This window comes from Patagioenas fasciata, chromosome 11 (genome assembly GCF_037038585.1).
Source record: "Patagioenas fasciata isolate bPatFas1 chromosome 11, bPatFas1.hap1, whole genome shotgun sequence".
NCBI classification, from domain to species: Eukaryota; Metazoa; Chordata; class Aves; order Columbiformes; family Columbidae; genus Patagioenas; species Patagioenas fasciata.
In genome coordinates, this window is record NC_092530.1 from 24,832,490 (window position 1) to 24,846,432 (window position 13,943).

A 13,943-nucleotide genomic window follows, 5' to 3' on the forward strand; every position below is an offset into this window, starting at 1 on the left:
AGCAAGATTTGAGAATCAAAGCCTCAGTTGTGAATGTGTTCTGGCTCTTAGGTGTTTCCCTGCCTTGGACCTGCTTGTGTTGCATGACTCCAAATCTTCTGAGCTTGTTTCTTGTGCTCAGGCTAGAGCTGGTCAGAGAAGTCCAAAACAATCACAATCCACTTGATGAACAAATATGTTTTGAACAAAAAGGGCAGCGAATTTCAGCATAAATAAATATTAATTTCTCTTTTAAAACTTTTATTTGCTATGTGTGGTTCTTCTGATTTAAAATAATCATCCCATCATTTGAAGACAGGAAAGGACTAGCTGGTGCTTCACTGGCTGACCCTGCAGCATGGAGATCACCTTGCCAATAGGAACCCAATGGTTCATCTGCGTCTGACAGGCTGAAAATAGCTTATCAAAAGTGCTGGGCAATAAGTTAAAAATTTGCCAGGATGAATCCAACTGGTGCAGTCGGACTCCAGTGCAGAGTTAATGTTGCCTTTAGAAGTGGGGGTTCAGCCCTTGCTTTGAATTACACTTTCCTGGCCACCCCTGAACTTCTGGAGATATCCACCCGATGGAATATGCTTGGGAAGAGAGAGGGAAACACAAAGATAACCAATGAACTAACCTGCTAGGAAAAAAATTAGTGGACAATAGGCTTTGCTTTGCCAGCAGTTGAACCATTCAGCCAGCCACAATAGTGTGCTCCCTTCCTATTCTTTGTACCAGAGCCCTGTGCATTTGTGGTTATTATCTTGCCTGGACCAGATTGGTGTTGACAAATGAAGCCACAGGTAGCTTTGATTTTTCTGTTGTGTGCATGGTCAAAGGGAAGGAGTCATCTGCCCCTCAGTGTCTGATTTGTCTTTAATTCTTTTCATTGTCCTCAATCTGCTTTATTTCCTCCGCACCATGGTGCAGAACAAAGACTTGAATTGTGGCAGAAGATGAATCAAGTCTTTGAAAACCTATTAGAACAATTAGGCACTGTGGTACGGTGCAGGGGGAGAGCAAAGGGTCACCACTTCGAGGCCTGGAGTGCTCTGAGATTTAGGGAGGTTTGGGCTGGCTGTGGAGCTGCTCCTCTGGATGGGGAGCAGAAGGACAGAAATGCAGAGAAAAGCCAGGAGTGGTGACATCTGCTGTCGTCAGCTGTCCCGTGACTGGTTACCGAAGGCAGCCTGAGGGCAGTCAAAGTACTTTTGTCTGTTTCTCCATCCTGAGCTGGTATGGGAAGCAATTCCCAGCCCTGCCAAGGGAGAGAGGGGAGTGCGAGCCTGGCAAAGCAAAGAGGCAACAGAACAACGGCAAATCATGGGAGGTGACTTGCTTAAGCATGGAGGGTCCTCCTGGAAAGTGAGGAACCATCAGTGTACCGGCCCCTGTCCTTAGCATCTCCTCTGGGCAGCCACTGGGAGGTGGGGCAAGAGGCACAGTAAGGATTTGGCTTTATTCACTGTGGCCTCTTCTAAAATGTGCTATTATTGTGAAGATTTCTTTCCAAATGTACTTTGAAAGAAAATTGCTAACAAGGACAGTAGTCGATGGGGAGCACTACACTGCTATCAGTGCTGAGGGCACATGCTAAAGATAAGGATTATTTCTTCCATTACACAGCTGGGGAGCTGAGCACTGAGAAATCCCCTGCGGGCTCCAACCAAGACAGCTTCAGAGATTAAAACAGCCCTAGACCATGGCATTTTTCTATGGATGATACTTCTTCATATGATGGGAGGAGGGTCTGGCAATCTCTAGGGCACTTGGATGGTGAGCAGTAGCAATGTGGATGGGGGAGCAGAAACAAAGAGCCACAGAATCAAATCACTACTGGAGAAAAATGCACTGAAAGTGGAAGGCTAGAAAAAGGAATAACCATAGCACAGCACTGCCATTAATTTAATATTCATCAGATGTGAAGGGAGGTGGGATGGTGTATGGGTTTCCCTTTTGTGCTCTCACTTTATCCTTTAGTTCAGGCTTGGAGGAAAGCTTTTACTCCCCCAAAACCAGACTTTGTGGTAAGGGAAAATGAGATCATGACTCTCTCTTGCTGGTAGAGTGGTGTGAAACAATGGTGATATAAAAAAGTAGTAATCTCTCCAGAAAAGAAAGGCCTGGTCTCACTTGGCAGGTGTTATTTATTTTTCCTAGCAGAGGGAGCAAGAAGCTGCAGCTGGAATCTCCGGTTGGCTTCCCAAGGTACTGCTGTGACATTTTAATGATCTAATTCCCCTCAAAGGTGGCATTTTCACTTGTTCCCCTGACCTATTGCTGTACATTCGCCATGAAACAAACTATCTGCTATCAGCCCTGGCATCTCAGAGCCAGAGGAAAAAAATAAGGCTGTGATACTAATGCAATGAATGGACTCTTCACCCTGTTAATCCGTAGGAGGATGAAGCTGGCCGTCCTCCCCACATACTCTAGGGCCGCAGGCTCTTCAGGAGCATGTCAGGGTAACATTCACCTTCACAGCTCCCACCAGCAGAGGCTGTGACTCAGGGTGCACCTGTGTGATGTTTCCCAGCCCATTTACACTCTCCTCCTGCACAGTTAAAGGTGATATTCATGCTGGTGAGACCCCTTTATCACCCTGTAGTACAGCTCTGCCTTGTTTGGAGGAGTTGCATCAGGCTGAAGTGTTATTTGTGATAGGCATGTTTTAAATGAGATACTCTGCCCCACAGCCGGGCTCTGGTTTCCATTCTCCAGAGATAAACTAGTTCAGGCTGGTGTAAAATGTGTGCAATGAATAACACAACTACAGCAAAATAGTTTATGCAAAGCACTGATGTGAAAGAAATTTCGTAAGAGGCTTCATGCCTCAAAAAGGCCTTTTGTCAAAAATAGAAGTGTTTTCTCTAAGAAAAAAATACCAAGTTTCTTGTACAGTCTTACTGTCATGCTAGTGCTGCTACCAGCTGCCATGGAGACCCTCTTTTCTCCCAGAGTGAGAGACGCTCTTGTGATCCTTTTCTGAGCAGGACAGAAAGCAGAAGCAGCTCTTTCAGGACTGCCTGGACTTGGGACACCACCTGCCACCCACTGGCCCATTGGGTTTTGAGCGGGCAAGCTGGTTAGGGGGCACAAACTGGGGCCAGCCTGGTCGGAAACAGAGATCCCAGGGACAGATGAGCTGCTGGCAAGACCTGTGAGGGAGCAGAGATGGGGAAGCTGGTTGGGAAACATCTGCCTTGAGACTGGGTCAAGCAAAAGAAGCTCAGTATATGTGCTGCTAAATTCGCGGGTAAACGCTGGTGTGCAGCACCAGTATTTTGTTTTCTTCTTCTGACAAGGAAACAGGGATACAGAAAACGCCTAAAGAGGCAAGACACTGGTGCTCTCACTCTGGGGCAGGGCAGCTACAGGGATGGGGAGAATCCAGGCAGAGAAACCAGGCCATGGAAATCAATGCAAATGACTTTGATTGTGGAGTTTCAAACCCATTTGCTCTGTAGGAAGCACGGCTGTCAGCAGGGATAGGCAGCGAGAGCTGTGGGATCTCACAACTCGCAAGATGAAATGGAGAATGTGGCAGATGCTTTTTTTTTTCCCTTAGCATCAGAGAGGGCTCTTAGCATCACTTTAGTGGGCCAAAGGGGGATGATTTCAAGCTCCTTTGTTTCTTTTGGTCTAAGTGGCAGCATGATGGGTGGTGTTGGGACTGTGTCTGCATGGGTGGTGGGGCCAGTGAGTGATGGACACCAGATGGAACGGGTGATAGGGTGGCCACGGTGCCCCGATGAATCATAGTGTCCTGAGCTGAAAGGGACTCACAAGGATCAGAGTCCAAGTCCTGTCCCTGCATTCTTGCACACTGTCAGGCTTGGGGCTGTGACACCTCCCTGGGGAGCCTGTTCCAGTGTCCACCACCCTCTGGGTGGAAAACCTTTTCCTAATGTCCAACCTAAACCTCCCCTGGCACATCTTCCTGCCATTCCCTCTGGTTCTGTCATTGGTCACTAAAGAGAAGAGTTCAGCTCCTGCTCCCCTTGTGAGGAAGCTGCAGCTGCCATGAGGTCCCCTCTCAGTCTCCTCCAGGCTGAACAAACCGCTCCTCATACGGCTTTCTCTCCAAACCCTTCACCGCCTTCATAGCCCTCTTCTGAACACTCTCTAGCAGCTTAATATTGTTCTTACCCTGTGGCGCGCAGAACTGCGCACAGTGCTCCAGGTGAGGCTGCACCAGAGCAGAGTACAGTGGGACAATCACCTCCCTGCCTGACTGGTGATGCTGTGCTTGAAGCAGCCATTCCTGGGGCACAGGGATGCCTGGTGCACTGGAGACCTGCAGGGATGTCCTCAGAGCCACCCGGTGAAGCAGCAGAGACCTTCCATGAGCCACAGTCGCAGCATGGGAAGGGACACTGCTGCTACAACCGGGCTCCGTACCCCGTGAAGCACCCCTGGGGAGCCCTTGTGTGGGGAAAAGCTCCAGTTGTGTCAGTCATCAGTTCTAGGCACTTCTGAGAAAAAATCCCTTTGGGGCAGGGGCTCTGTTTTTGTTCAGAGCTGCACATGGTGGGGTGTGTGCTTCTGCTCTAGTTTCTGAATGACACTGTTTTAGGTTAATTATCCTTAGTAATTAGTCATCACCACTCACAAAAAGGGTTTTCCATGCTAGTCAGGAGTCACACAGAATATTAACAGCTTTTTTTCCTCTGCAAACACAGCTCCAGTTTGGCCCAGGGACTCCCCTGGCCTTGGTAGCTGTCTTGGAGCCTGGCAGACCCTCGTGGGCTGGTTGGTCAGAGTCTGGGTTGTCCTGACTTGTGACTTTTTTAAACATAATTTAAATACAGCTAGCTAAAATCTCTCCATACTCATGCAAAGCTTTGCACAGGGTCTCCTCAACTAAGTCTTTTTGACTTCTCCCTTCTTTTAACAAGTTTCTGATGCAGTGAGGCAGCTGGAACAAATCCAGTGATGTGTCCAGCGGTAACACATCAGTTTTCAAAGATGTAGCTGAAAAAAAACCCTAATAACTGTACTCATTGCTTTTGCTATACTTAAAAAGAGAAGGAAGGTGTCTTCAGGATGTCTCTGGTAGGACCACCCCAGGGAAGGAGAGACCCCAGGAGACCTTTTGGCCTCAGGGTCCTGCAAGCATGGGCATGGCCATGCGCTGCTGCCCCTGGCAGGAGCCACTTACAGCATTGACCTCTCCACTGCACCTATTTTTTATCTCTTTCCTCGGAGATCCAGCTGCCAGATCCTAAAACAGGTCAGGCATATGGGATCATGGCATGAGCAAATCCGGCTGGCTCAAGTTCAGGTTTATAAGAAACTCAGTTGCCTTTTTATCTTCTTTTTTTTTTTTTTTCCAATTCAGACCAAATCCCAAACATAAATTATGGGAACCAGGCGCTTCCTGGCGCCTGCAGCTGCTCAGCAAAATTGACTTTTCCGTCAGTGCTGCCGCTTGTAGTGCAAACCTGGCAGCTGAGCGCTGGACCCAGTTGGAGCCTTGCTTTGCAATTCAACAAAAGTTCAGCCAACTTGGAGCGTTTCAGACTCAGCAAATTATTTTCTGACAAAAATGTTGGTTTATTGGGAAATTTCCGGCTGGCTCTAATTGGGACAGCTGTTAAGGCGGCAGTTTTCACAAGAACTAGAAGTTGCTTTCGGATGAGTACAGCTCTTAAAACGGCTGCTGCTTTGATAGCTGCTTGTTGCCTTTATTGTCTGATTATTGAGCTTAGTATCTCCCTGCAAGCTTAAAAAAATCCACTTTGCCTGTCTCATCCTTCTCTTCACCAAATATTACCTTCTGCCCACCCTCCTCTTTCAAGGAGACTGTCAGTTCAAATTTGACCCTAAACTTCAACTTTGCAAAAATTAACATTTCAGATTAAGAGAATTTATCTATCTTCTTCCCCCCCCCCCCCCCCCAAGCTTCCCAGGGTTCACGAATACTGTCAAAAAGTCAAAGCAAATGTTTGCCTTGTTGCTTTAACATGGGAGATCCTGCCAAGAAAATTAACGGGGCCTGTCTCCACAAAGCGAACAAACTCATCTAATTCTGATGGTAGCACTGAGATGTGCAGCTTGCTAGCTTTATGTAATGACTTGGTTTTTAATTTAATTGTTTTTCCTTTCTAATCCCACAAACATTTTTGCCACCAAAGCAAGGAAGTTGAATAAAGCATATAAAGGTTCCTGAATAGCTCAGGAGTCTATGAGCTGGAAATTTTATTTCCTTAAGGAGCTGGGAGCTGTAAGGGCTTGACGAAAGCCCTTGGTAAAACAATACTATGGGTCTTTACTGACTATTCCTCACTGTCCTGGTTTTGTTAAAAAACAAGTTTCTCTTTTAGTGAATTTGCCTGTCAGCTAAAGCTTCATAATAGCTGCATTTTCCTGGAGAACCAGGTATGTTTTGGTAAACCTAGCAATGGAATGCGAAGTTATTGATAAGCACGGACGGACATCTCGTGAGAGAGGCAACGAGAAACTGGTGACCAAGAAACTGACCAACTGTGTATAACATCCCATTCACGTGAATACTTCATACAAAAGTGGGAGATCACGAGGATCTCATCCCTTTCCCTTTTGCCTTCTTTTCCCTTTTGCTTATGGCTGGCGTTAGGAGAGGACCTTGCGAGTCATCCCTGCGAACTGAGAAACTGAATCCAGCTCCGGTTGGCTGCCGAGTCCAGTCCAGGACTTTGGGTGCCAGCTCTGCAGTTGCTGAGACTTTCAAGATTGATTTTGTATATTTTATATTATTTTCTCTATTCTTATTAGTAGCATTAGTAAAACATTTCTAATTTTTCCAGCTCTTCTCTCTGTCCTCCTTTCCCTCCCGATCACCTGTCCTTAGTGGGAAGGGGGGAGAGGAGGAGAACAATACATCTGCCAGGGTTTTATTGTCACCCCGCAATTTAAACCATCAACACTCACAAAGCTGTCCCCACGCTTGGACACCTGACTGCTGCAGAGTTGCTTGAACATCCTGGCCATGCACAATGATAGCGCATGGGGCTCCATCGAGAGTGGCTCCCCAGGGAATACACGTTGCCGATATGGAAATTGCTCCGGAGCAGAATGAGGAATGGATTAAATTTGGTTCACATTGAATCAAAACATCTTTTTTTTTTATAATATGGCTTTCCAGTGAAACAGGAAAAATGAAAAAAATTCATCTTGTCATCTCAAGATGTTGTTCAAACAGAAACAGTGGTTCTTTTTCTACCTTTTTTTTATTTAAAGAAAGTGGAGTTTTAAATGAACAATGGTGTACTGAAGTGGAAAAACTTGAAGCATTTAATTTAGAAAATAGATCGATGAAACATTTTGGCATTCTTAAGGAAAACATTTTCTTTCAAAACAGGTTGGAAAAAATGCTTTGATTGCAGCTGTTTTTTCTTAGATTGTGGTTGTGTTTGTTTTTCTTCTCACATAAGCTTATTTCCAAATTCTGCCCAAATTTACCAGCTGTTTAGCTGCTTCAGGACTCTGTTGTGCACTAGATTAGCAGTTCATTTAAAATGAAAAAGTCTTTGACTGCAAATCATGCGTATACAAGGAGCTAATGGGAGACTCCTGACCTTGAGGTCCTGATGTGCAGTTTTCTGCAGCTTGTGTTGGGACTGGCTACCTGGCAGCTGTGCATCCCATAATTCCCTCATAGGCAATGCCCTGTGGAGTGCGGTTTTGCTCCTGTTCATAAATAGGCTGCTAGAAAACCGTGTGATGCCAATGCTACCCCTCTGGGCTCTGTGCTAGTGCTGCTGCTGTTCCCATAGGAGAAGAGCCCAGCAGCCTCCCTGGAGTCCCCAGGATGGTGAGGGAGTCCCTTCTGCAGGACTCTAGGACCTATGGAATATGTACCTTGCCTTGCACCCAGCTGCAGACCACAGTCCTACCCCAGGGTGGCAGAGGGAAGGAATTTAAATAAAGAGGAGCGAAGTTTATATTTAGAGCCGGAGGATGCTCCTTCATCAGATTACGCCAGTTTTAAGTAGGTCAGGCGGGAGACCCGAGATATCAGAGTCCCCTTCAAAGGCATCCGTCCGTCACTTATTATTCCAGGCATTTCCCTCTTGCTCTGCCTTTCTTTCATAGCCCTGGCCCTTTGTCGCTGCTTCTGGGCTGTGCTGGCTCTCGCCGTGCTTCCCAACACTTGCTCCTTTCATTGCCTTTCCCAACCCTTGTCCCCCCCCAGCTCTGGTACAGCAGTGGGGACAACAGTGGCCTCAGCCATGACATTAAGCTGTGGGGTGCTGAAGGCCACTGGTTTTGGGTGCAGCCAGAGCAGAGGTTGCTTGCATGGGGTGCTCCTCACAGTACTGTGCCCCCCCCATGTCTGGGGTTTTAACCTGAACACAAATGGTTTTAGGGAAAAGCAAAAAAGATAGCAAAGAAAACATCCAAAATGCAAAATAATTCCCCAAATCTCCCAGTTGAACCCTTTCATTCTTGGAAAATACTTGTCTGTCCTCATCAGCCTGAGACCGCCTGTCCGCTCTCTCCAGCAGAATCAGCATTCAGGAATCCTTTCAGACCAGTTTTCCCTGTAATCAATCACAATAATAAAGGCTCTGGACACATACAGGACCCTTCCTGTGTGTTCCCAGGCTGCCTTACAAACAAACGCACAGTGAGGAGGAGAACGGCTTAGGAGGTCTTGTTGCATGGCTCTGAAACTCAACCCTGTTACCTTCATTACCCAGAAAGACTGAAATCCCCTCTCCTTCTGCACGGGCAGGTCTGACACAGGCGAGGGTTCGGCGTGGAGCAGCCCTGAGGCTGATCCTCCAGCAAAGCACTTCAGTGTGCATTAAGTCATTTTTTTTCCCAGCTGACTGGGGTTATTTGAGTGCTCGTGATTATGGGCTTTGTAGGGTGGCAGCAGGGATCCGGCACCTGGGAGGAGCGGGGCTTTGCTGCTGATGGGAAGGAGCTATGGGCTGGGCAGGTCGGCGCTGCCTCCTGCCATCCCCACGGGCAGGTGTCGGCGCTGGTCCCCAGCAGGCACAGCACGGGCTGCTCTGGGGACAGGGATGATCCAGACCCTTTGTCAGCCACGCTGGCACATCCCTGCGCCAAAATCACCAGCAAGTAATACCCGCTTGTTTTTATCGAGCCGTTTTCTCCGCTCGCTCTCAGCCTATTAAATTTTTCAACTCTCAGTGGAGTTGTGGTGGGTTTTTTTGTTGGCTCCTTCAAGCTGATCACAAGGGAACGCTGAGTGCTTGTTTTTTAATATTCTGACAGGTGCTATTTTGCTGTTTGCTTGCGATGATTCAGGACATTTGCATCTCTTTGTCCTTAATTAAAAAGCACTTCACCCTTGCTGCAGGGGTATGGCAGATTTCTCCTGATCTATTCATTTTGGGGGACTTATAATCAACATATCCACTCTATCGGCGCGGGTGCATTTCTGACAGGGGGGTGAAGCTTGGCGCAGTGTGGAGAGCTGTGTGGGTGTAATTATGGCTTGCTCTTTTTTTTTTTTTTCTTTTGGGTAAGTTTGACTGCTATTGAAAGGCATTTTCTGACAGCCTCATAGAAGACAGGAGTCCCCTGTCCACCAAACACATGGGCAATGACAAAGGCAAAATTTACTGCAAAGCCTGAAGCTGGCAGAGCCGCCTGGGGAGTCGGTGCTTTGCCTCCCCACCGCAGTCTCTAGCCAAGAGCCTGCAGACAGGCTTCCCCCACTTTGCGGGACCCCCGTTAGATGCCACCCTGCTTGCACAGACACCATCTGCTTCAGGTTATCTATGTCTCTGCACTGTGACCCCTTCTGCGAACACCCCACAGATGGGCACAGCCCTTTGCAGGGCGTGAGACAAAGGTGTGTGTGCTCGGCGTGCTATGTTGGGGTGCATTTGGATTATGCGGGGGCAATCCCTGGTCTCTGGCATGCACTTTGCAAGCTGAAAGTGCAGCATCTTTCATAGCAGAACCTTATTTAATGGCAACACGTGTTGCTCTGGGCTGTCAGGGAGGCTAAAAGTACCTGTGAGCCTGTCAGGCAGCTGTGGTCTCAGGGGAAGGGGTCAAGCTCTGGGTGCTGAGGTCCCATAACTGCTTTCTGATATTCCAGCCTTAACTCTTTGGTCTCCTCCCATAAAATACCAGACTGAAAAACAGCTCCAGCAAGGCTCCCGCTGCCGTTCTCAGTGTTTATCTGCTCTGCTTTTCCAGGCTGGGACATGCAGGCTCTCATGGGAACCTTTGAAGATTATTTCTCTTCAGTTTTTGAAGAGACTTCAGCCTTCTCTTGAATCTTTTTATTTTACGTTCTTTCAACACATTGGCCCGATTTCTCTGAGACTTAACAGCGATGAACAAGATTAAGATTGGAGCTTAGTGAATATTAGGAGATCTCTCATTCCTGACGTGTTGGCAATTACCAGATCCTCTTTTGGAGAGGTGCTGTGTGTGCAGGCATTTCTGCTCCGATGACTTCAGGAGTGCAGGAGCTGGAGGGCACCGAGCACGAAAGCCACGGCTCGCAGTGTCGGCTTCTTTGCACTTCAGCTGTCACTAATTGCTTTCGACACCCAGAGGGGCTGGGATGGAGGGGGAGGAAACTGAGGGTGACGGAGATGGTGAATGCTGGGCACTCTGGCACCAACTGCATTGGCTGGATGGGGTCTGGATTTCCATCCAATGAGGTGTGAAGAGCATTCAGTTGGAAAGTAAAATCTCAAACAAGGAGGGTACCTGAGTGGGACTCGCTATGCCCCGCAGCCACAGCAGCACAGCCCGTACTTGTGTGCAGCACAGGGTTGATCTAGGTCAGTGTTTCACAGGAGATCCTGGAGCTGAGGAAGAGAGTGGTGCTGGCATTCCTCCACATACTATTGCAGGCATGGGCTGCGGAGCATCACGGATACTCACAAAGGTTTGGAGGTGTAAAGGGCACAAATGGCAGTGCCAGCAGTGAAGGGCAGCTGGCTGCTGGATGGGGTTTGGATTAGGAGCCTTGCTCTGCTGTGGACTTGTGGAGGACCCTAGTGACGTGACCATGGGGGGCTCTCAGGGATGCCATGCGGGGCAACTGTCCTGCTCTGTCCCACCTGGGCTAGGAGATGGAAGAGGCGATCCTATTGCTTTCTCCCATCTGGGATTGGGTGGTGGCAGCACAGACGATGCTCTCTTCCCCATGAATGAACAATGCATTGGACAAGGGATAGACAAGGGGCTGCCGAGCTGCTCGAGGCGAGAAGTGGGTGCTGCCCTTGCCCTGTGTACGTGTGTGCTGGGTGGGTGAAGTGGATCGAGGTGTGCCAAGCCTGTTCTCAGCTGGCCACAACCCTGGTGAGCTCTTGCTAATCCAGTCCCCACTGCCTCCCTAAAACACAACAAAAAACAGCCCCTCCAAAATGCGTCCCTTGAGTTCAGGTGCTTGAGCAAGAAGGGCATTTTCCCTCTTGCTGAAGGAGACACTGGAGGTTTGCAGGGTTGAAAAATAGAGAGGCATCTGTGCCGGGGCTTTCGAGTCAGATCACCCGATACCCGCCGCAGGAGGGACCGCGCTCTGCCTCAGCTCTGGGAGAAAAGCTGCTTTCAGTGGTTTCTCCACTCGCCAACCACCCTGCATTACGCTCAGTCTGTCAAAATGTCAAACTGCCAGGCAAACCGTAGAGCCAGGGCAAGAGGCAAAGCAGAGTGCAGGACCCAGACCAGCTGCTGGAAACGGTTGTAATTGCGACAGCTAAACTCTGCCACAGATGAGCAGTTAACATTATTTACTGGTGTAAAAACATTCCCCAGCCATTGTAGAGGGAAGTCATTGAAATCCCTGCATCTCTGGACAGAAATGCCTAAGGGTATTAACAATAAAAGGCAACTGTGCCTCCCTCTCTCTCTCTCTTAAATGCTGCCAGGGTGATGATGAGCCCACAGCTGTGCCTTGGGAGCTGCAGGAGGGAGAGGGTCAGGCAGGGTTACTGCTGGCGAGGTCCATCCGCAGCCTCATAGTCATGAGCACCATATTCTGCACCTGTGGGCTCTGTTCCAAATCTCAGCGTGTCCTTTGCAGAGCCCCAAACCCAGGTTTTTCCCAGCTATTGAACAATCCTGCAAGGAATCTCTTTATGAAATACAGTTTTTGTTGCCTCCATGACCTTCCTGGGTCCTTTTTCTCTACCCTGAACTGTTGCGGCATGGTTATACAAGGAACTAGTGTGTTTCGATACAGAGGCAGCCACATTTTTACAGTGAAGAGAAGCAGCTGCCTGTCCCTGAAGTTTGTATCAGCAGTTGCACAGTATTTAAAATATAAATGTACAGCCTGGGAGCTATTCTGGGGGCAAGATGTCAAACTATCAGCTCATGGTCCTGTACTGGGCACACAACATCAGATGTACAGATCGCATAGCTGTGAATTCCATTTGAAAAGGTATTGAAACACCTGGTATGCAATTTGCTGAAATTTTTCCCTTTTTTTTTTTTTGTTGAATGTTGCCAGTTCTCTTCCCCTCCCCACCCTTTCCTATGTACATTTTCTCTTTTCATGTATTGATCCCTAGGAGGAATGTAATGTGTTAAGCCCTGAGCTGGGGAGAGCACCAGAAAGAGCAGAACCATAAAAGCGCAGGAAATGGCATCTTTCCCATCCCCAGGATGACAGCGAGAACTGCTCTGACACCCAGGATCAGATCACCCATAGTTTGGGGATCCCTTCCCACTAAGCAACTAACTTTGAAGAGGGACTGTCCACAGGGGAAGGGATGTGGAGACTCCTTCAGGCCTGGCCTGATGTAGCAGCAGAGGATGAAAGTAAGGTTCTCATTCCTGTCAACGCTCTTGTCACCCTCTGGGACAGCTTGCACCAGCTCTTGCTACGGCCTGGGCTGTCCTCCCACACCTTCATTCTCCTTGGAAAGTGTTCACGTCACATTTGTTCAGGCTCCAAACACATTTTTTTAATCTGTCAGCACTGCAAGTTCACTCCAGCACCTAAAAACCAAACTGCGTCCTGTCTGCTTCATATATCATTGCTGTCCACAACGGTGGGAAGCCAGAGCCCAGCTGGAGGGTTATTGATGTCGTGTGAGCTCAGATGCAGCATCTGCTGCTGTGCCTGGTCTGCCTGGTGAGCCTGAACAAGGCAAAACCTTGGCTATGTTGAACAAATGCCCTGGTGGAGTAAACAAATGTTTCTATCATGCAGGACGTGCCCCAACTCAGAGAAAAGGGTCAAGGCTTACACAGAGTTTTTCATCCTTTAGGTTTTCCAAAGGGATCCTGTAAGCAGCTTCTCCTCAGATGTCCTTCATCGCTCTCATCCCAGGCGTGTCGGCACACTCAGCCTCACAGATGCTGCTGTAGGACACTCGCAGCCTGACCAACCTCCGCCTTCTGCCCAAGCCCACAGCCCTGGGCATGGGGAGGAGATCCATGAGAAACCTCAGCATGGGAACCTGCCTTGCTCCCAGGGGATGAACTGGCTGTGTTACAGCACAAGCCTCGGTTCATTACCAGGAGAGTGAGCATCAAGGACAATGACTCTAACCGTGCTCTGTCCTCAGACAGATGACGTGGAGCAGTGACGGGAGGAGGGAAAGGCAAATTCACCTCCATGAAGCATTTCAGAGCTGTCTGCTGCATAGCCCTGGCACTGCCTGCCTGCAAACACCCTGACAGTTCCTTGTCCTGGCGTCCCCAGCTCTACCAGCAGCTCTCTCAAGTCTGACCTGTCCCTGCAGAGCCCTGTGCGATCTGTCCCTGCCCAGGGTCCTCCAGCCTCACTGTGGGTCACCTTGCTCCCCCACCTCCCTGAGGAGGATTTTGCAAATGCCAAGATCCTGAGTTTTCTCAGAAACAAGCTCCTAAACACCTTGGGTTAATACTTTTCTCCACTTGTATCTGTTTTCCCACAGTACAGCACTCCCGATAAGGCCCAGAAGAAGAGCAGTCTCCTTGGAGAGAGGCATTTTTGTCTCTGGCATTGCCTGAGGCAATGAGTGACCATCCCCTCGAGTAAGAAAGAA